The following is a 6,561-nucleotide window of genomic DNA, read 5'->3' on the forward strand; positions in this document are numbered from 1 at the left end:
CGTACCTCAATACTCAGCGCTGGAGATGTTCATTTGTAGAGATCCAGATGCATCTTCCTGCGTCTCAGGCTGGTTCCGTGGTTGTTTAGGCTGGTCTGGTACCTATCCAGCTCAACTCGGGGGACCGGCTGAAAAAGGTGTCTCCTACTCCTCCGCCATCTTTACTCCTCCTCGTCTTGTACATATTTCATTAGATTTATACCAAAGTATTTCATTTTGTGTGTATGCTATTGTAAATGGTACCATGTGGGACTCCTGGGCGGCTCAGTCAGTTAAGCATCTGCCTTTGGCTCGGGCCATGATCTCAGGGTCCTGGGATCGAGTTCCGTGCTGGGCTCCCTGCTCCGCGGGGAGCCTGCTTTGCCCTCAGGCTGCCCCTCCCCCTGCCTGTGTGCTCTCTCTCTCTCTGACAAATAAATAAAATCTTTTAAAAATAAATAAAATAAATGACACTGTGGTTTTAATTTCATATTCTAATTGTTCACTGGTAGTATATAGGAAAGCAGTCAAAATTCATATACTATTAACCTTATATGCTGTGATGTTGCTATATTAACAAGAGTTCTTTTGTCAATTTTGGGGGACTTTCTACATAAACAATGCCATCTGTGAACAAATATAGTTTTATTTCTTCTTTCCCAGTCTGTATAAGTTTTATTTCCTTTTCCTTGTCTTATTGCACTGGATAGGACTTCCAGTAAGATGTTGAGTAAGAGTGTAAGAGGGAGTATCCTTGCCTTGTTTCCAGTCTTAGGGATAAACTGTCCAATTTCTCACCATTAAGTAAAATGTTAGCTGTAGGGGCTTTTGCAGAAGTTCTTTATTAAGTTGAGGAAGTTCTCGTCTATTGCTAGTTTTCCACGAGTTTTCAATCATAGAATGGATGGTGGATTTTGGCATAGGTTTTTCTCCATCACTGATATGATCTTATGAGTTTTCTTTTTTTAGCATGTTTATGTAGTAGATTACATTAATTGATTTTTAATCAAACCAGCATATCTGGAATAAATTCCACTTGTTTTGGTGTGCAGTTCTTTTTACGCATTGTTAGTTTCAACTTGCTGATAGTTTAGTTGCATCTATGCTCACGAAAGATAGTGGTCTGTGGTTTATTTTTTGTACTTTATCAGGGTCAGGGTGATGCTAGTATCAGAATGAGGAAGTGTTCTTTCTGCTTCTGTTTCCTGGAGGGGATTGTAGAGAATTCATATAATTTCTTCCTTAAATGTTTGGTCAGATTCATCAGTGAAAACATTTGGATCTGGTACTTTTTTGGAAAATTACGAGTTATTGGTTCAATTATTAAAATAGATATAGGCCTACTTCTCTTTGTGTGAGTTTTGGCAATTTCTTTCAAGGAATTTTACTATTTCATCTAAGTTAATAAATTTGTGGGCATGGAGTTTTTGTAGCATTCTTTTATTATCTTTTTCATGTCCATGGGCTCAGTAGTGATAACCTTTCTTTTTATTTTTTAAAAAAATTTGATGACAGGGGCATCTGGCTGGCTCAGTCGGAAGCGCATGCAATTCTTGATTTCAGAGTCATGAGTTCAGTCCCCCATATGGGGTATAGAGATTACTTAAAATCTTTTTTTAAAAAAGGAGTCATAATTCACATAACATACAATTCACCTACTTGAAGTATATAATAGAATGACTTCTACTACATTCACAAAGTTGTGCATCCATCACCACAATCAATTTTAGAATGTTTTCATTGCCCCCAAAATAAGCCCTTTACCCTGTAACCATTACTCCCATTTTTAGGAGTTTAAGCCATTTTTGAGTTATTTTTTGCACCTGATGTAAACTAAAGGGTCTAACTTCATTCTTTTGCCTATGGCTTGTTCCCACTACCATGTGTTAAAAAGACTATTATTTCACCATGAAATTGTCCTGGCAATTAGTCAAAGTTAGTTATATATGTGAAGAATTACTTCTGAACTCGAAATTTTTTATAAGATTTTTTTAAAAAGATTTTATTTATTTATTTGACAGAGAGACAGCCAGCGAGAGAGGGAACACAAGCAGGGGGAGTGGGAGAGGAAGAAGCAGGCTCTCAGCGGAGGAGCCTGATGTGGGGCTCGATCCCATAACGCCGGGATCACGCCCTGAGCCGAAGGCAGACGCCTAACGACTGCACCACCCAGGCGCCCCTATAAGATTTTATTTTTAAGTTATCTCTGCACCCAGTGTGGAACTTGAACTTACAACCCCGAGACCAAAAGTTGCATGCTTTACTGATTAAGCCAGCCAGGTGCCCCTGAACTCTCAATTCTGTTCCATTGATCTGTATGTCTAAACTTAGGCCACACTGTCTTATCTTACCTAAACTTTTTAGTAAGTTTTGAATTTGGAAAGTGTGAGTTCTCTTTTTTGTTATTCTTTTTCAAGATTGTCCTGAGTACTTTGAATTTCCTGGGTCCTTTGAATTTCCAGGTCATTTTTAAGATCAGCCTGTCAGTTTGTGCAAATAAGTCATCTGGGATTTTGATGGGTATTATGTTGAATTTATATAATTTTAAGAAATTTTGCCACCTTAATATTAAATTTACTGATCTTGAATATGGACTGTCTTTCCATTTATTTAGTTCTAATTTAATTTCTTTGAACAGTGTTCTATCGTATTCAAAGTTTTTCATTTGTTAAACTCAGACACAACTGTTTTTTTCTTAATTTTTTTTTAAGATTTTATTTTTTGAGAGAAAGAGCATGAGCAGGGGGGAGGGGCAGAGGGAGGAGACTCCCTGCTGGGCAGAGAGCCCCATGTGGGGCTCCATCCCAAGACCTTGGGATCATGACCTGAGCCAAAGGTAGATGCTTAACTGACTGAGCCACCTAGGCACCCTAAATACTTATTTTTTTTAATTTATTTTGAACAGCTTGACTCTAATATAATTCACATACCATATAGTTGACCCATTTGAAGTATACAATTCAGTGGTTTTTGATGTTACATTATTTCTTAATTACAGCAAACAATATATAAACATAAAAGTTACCACTTTAATCATTTTGAATATACAATTCAGTGGCATTAATTATATTAACAGTATGTAAACACGACCATCTGTTTCCAAAATGTTTTCATTACCCCTTTGTAACCATTAGACAATAACTCCTCATTCCCCCTGCCCCAACCCCTCGTGGTCTCTAAACTATTTCTCTCTATGAATTTGCCTATTTTAGGTACCTCATGAAAATGGATTCATACAATATTTGTCCTTTGTATCTGAATTATCTCACTTAGCATAAGCTTTTCAGGGTTCAGTCAGGTTGTAGTGCGCATCAAAACTTCATCTCTTTTTATGTCTGAGTAATATTCTGTTATATGTATATATCACATTTTATCCATTTACCTGTTGATGGATACTTAGATTGTTTCCACCTTTTGGATTGTAAATAATGTTTCAATGAACATTGGCATACAAGTATCTGTTCAAGTGCCTTACTTCACTTTGGATATATATTTAGGAGTAGGATTTCTGAATCATGATAATTCTGTGGTTAGCTTTCTGAGAACCACCAAACTATTTTCCGTAGCAACTATACCATTTTACATTAAGTATTTTTTTGTTTTGGTACTATTGTAAATGGAATTTGGGGTTTATGTTTTATTAATTTATTTTAGAGAGAGAGTGCATGCTCACGCAAGTGGGGGAAGGGGCAGAGTCTGGAGAGGGAAAGACTCCCAAAGAGACTCTCTGCTGAGTGCAGAGCCTGTCACGGGGCTGGATCCCATGATCCTGAGATCATGACCTGAGCCCAAATCAAGTGTCGGACACTCAACCGCCTGAGCCACCCAGGCACCCTGGAATTGTTTTCTAAATTTGCATTTGATTTGTTCATTGCAAGGGCACAGAAATACAAGTGATTTTTGTGTGTTGATTTTGTATGCTGCGGGTTTGCTGAATTCATTTATTAGGTCTAACAGTTTTTTGTGGAATCGTGAGGTTTTTCTACATGTAAAGCCATGTCATCTATGTACAGAGATAACTTTACTTCTTCCTTTCCAATTTGGATGCCTTCTATTTCTCTTACTTTACCGCTCTGGTTTGAACTTCCAGAACTATGTTGAATAAAAGTGATGAAATCTGGCACTTGCCTAGTTCCTGACCCTGAAGGAAAGCTTTCACTCTTTCATCAGTGAGTATGATGTTAGCTGTTGGGTTTTCATATATGGTTTTTGTCATGTTGAGGAATTTCCCTACTATTCCAGGTTTATTGAGTGTTTTTATATATTTTATCAAATGCTTTTTCTGCATCAGTTGAGAAGATTGTTGCTTTTATTCCTTTCTTTCATTAATGTGATTTACTGCATTGACTATTTTTTAATATGTCACACCATCCTTCCATTTTAGGAATAAATCCCACTTGGTCATGGGATGGTCTTTTTTGTATGCTGCTGAATTTGATTTGCTAGTATTTTCTTGAGTATTTGCATCTATAGTCATAGAGAATTTTTGTCTGTAGCTTCTTTTCTTGTAGTGCCATTTTAGAGTTTTGGTATCAGGGTAGTGCTGTCCTCACAGAGTGAGTTTGGAAGCATTCCCTCTTCTTTAGTTTGTTGAAAGAGTTTGCAAATAAGTGATATTGATTCTTATGTCAACGTTCAGCAGAATTCACCAGTGAAGCCACCTGGTTCTAGGATTTTCTGTGTTGTGAGATTTTTCATCACCAATTCAATCTCACCACTTACAGGTATCTTAGTTCAGGCTGCAGTACCAGAATACCACAGAATAAACAAACATTTCTTTCTCACAGTTCCGGAGGCTGAGAAGTCCAATCAAGGTGCTAGCAATATCCGATGTCTGGTAAGACCACTCTTTTTTGTTTGCAGATGACAGTCTGCTTGTTGTATCCTCACCTGGGAGAGAACAGAGAGAGAGGAAGCAAGCTCTCTGGTGTCTCTTCTTATAAGGACACCAATCCGGTTCATGAGGTTCACCCTCATGACCTAGTCACCTCCCAAAGCCCCACCTACTATTACCATCACATTAAGGGGTGGGATTTTAACATATGAATTTTGGTGGGACAGAAACATCAAATCTATAACATAAGGCTATTCAGAGTTTCTATTTATGTGCAAGTGTTTGATTTTAATTACTCCTATTTGAAGGTACTTAGTTTTGGAGAACTGCAAGGTATTCTATTACCTACTCTTTCCATTCCTTAAAGGTTTCCACAAGTTTTGGCAAATTCACATTATCTTCATGACTATGTTTTGGAGTGAATCCAGGTATGTCAGTAGATTCACCGTCAATCCACCTCACCAGCACCTTGTGTCTTTCTACAGTATGTTGAAACCAGTGCACTGCAACTTGTGTAAATTGATGGGGCAAAGATTTAGAAGGAAGTGGTTGGCTTTTTCTAAGTGGTTGGAGCCTCCCATTAGCCATATAAGCTCCTGACAGTGTTGCAGTCTTAATATGCGTTCAATCTCATTAGCTAAAGTCTTAGAAGATTGAGGCAGCAAAACACTAGTCATTTTAGTGATAGAATAGTTACCAGAAATTGGATGGCCACTGGAAGATGTTTTCTAGAGCCTGTTTGTTCTTCACATCGTGAGCTATAAAAAAATCACTGTCATACCTGGCAAAGCTGAGTATTTCCACACCATATGTCAAAGAGACCTGTCCGAAGAAAGAGATCAATTGCCATTATCCCCACAACAGAATGCATCTTCGGGTTTCTTTTTTTTTTTTTTTAAACCTTCAGGATTTGCCCTGCGTACATTTGTGGATTTTGCGCATTATCATTGACTCTAAAGGAACACCTCATTGCAGAAACAGGAGGTGGTTCTAGGAGATTTACTGTGACGCCATAGAAAAATTCTCCATAGTAACCCTTGAGCCATTTAATATACTCTTCACTAGTGATTATAGTGTTCTCTGAAGATCCAGTACGTACCAACGGACTGTATATAGGTGCTACATTTCTTTGGGGAAGGTGTCTTTCTATAAGGATCATTGAAAAACTGTTCAAAGTCGTCAGGAACCTCATGATGGGATGTGATCCAGTCCGATTACAAATGCAAGGTGATGAATTCGAAGAGAGTGCTGTATCTGGCTGGAAGGATTCATTCACCAAATGCTGTTCCCCAGCATCTAAGTTCTCATGCTGGGTTCTTTGAGATGGGAGCTATTTTTAGTGTCAGTTCAGAGGGCCACACTGTTTCCATCTTTACAGACAAAGTTTCCCACTGAAATTTTTACCTTTCAAGGATAGAAGTGTCTATATCTAGCGATAGAATTGTGTAGGGTGCCTTCTCCCCCAGCAGGCCTCAACACTACCCTCTCACTCCCATGGCAACACTTACATGCCTCCATTTCTTCTTGCATTGGTAGAATATCCTTTTTATTTCTATAAAATTGATGGTAATGTCTCTACATTCATTGCTGATTTTAGTAATTTGAATCTTCTTTTATTCTGGGTCAATCTAGATAAAGGTTTGTCAATTTTGTTGATCTTTCAAAAAAAATAGCTTTTAGTTTCATTGCGTTGTTATTTTCTATTTTATTTATCTCTGTTCTGTTACTTTCTTCTGCTAGCTTTGGGT

The 6,561-nt window shown here is 37.9% G+C and overlaps 1 pseudogene; it reads right to left on the bottom strand.

Moving 5' to 3' along the window:
* Positions 1-5,125: 5,125 nt before the first annotated feature.
* LOC113263382 (archaemetzincin-2-like) lies at positions 5,126-6,354 on the bottom strand (annotated as a pseudogene).
* Positions 6,355-6,561: the final 207 nt, after the last annotated feature.

Source organism: Ursus arctos, unplaced genomic scaffold (genome assembly GCF_023065955.2).
Source record: "Ursus arctos isolate Adak ecotype North America unplaced genomic scaffold, UrsArc2.0 scaffold_1, whole genome shotgun sequence".
Classification (NCBI taxonomy): Eukaryota; Metazoa; Chordata; class Mammalia; order Carnivora; family Ursidae; genus Ursus; species Ursus arctos.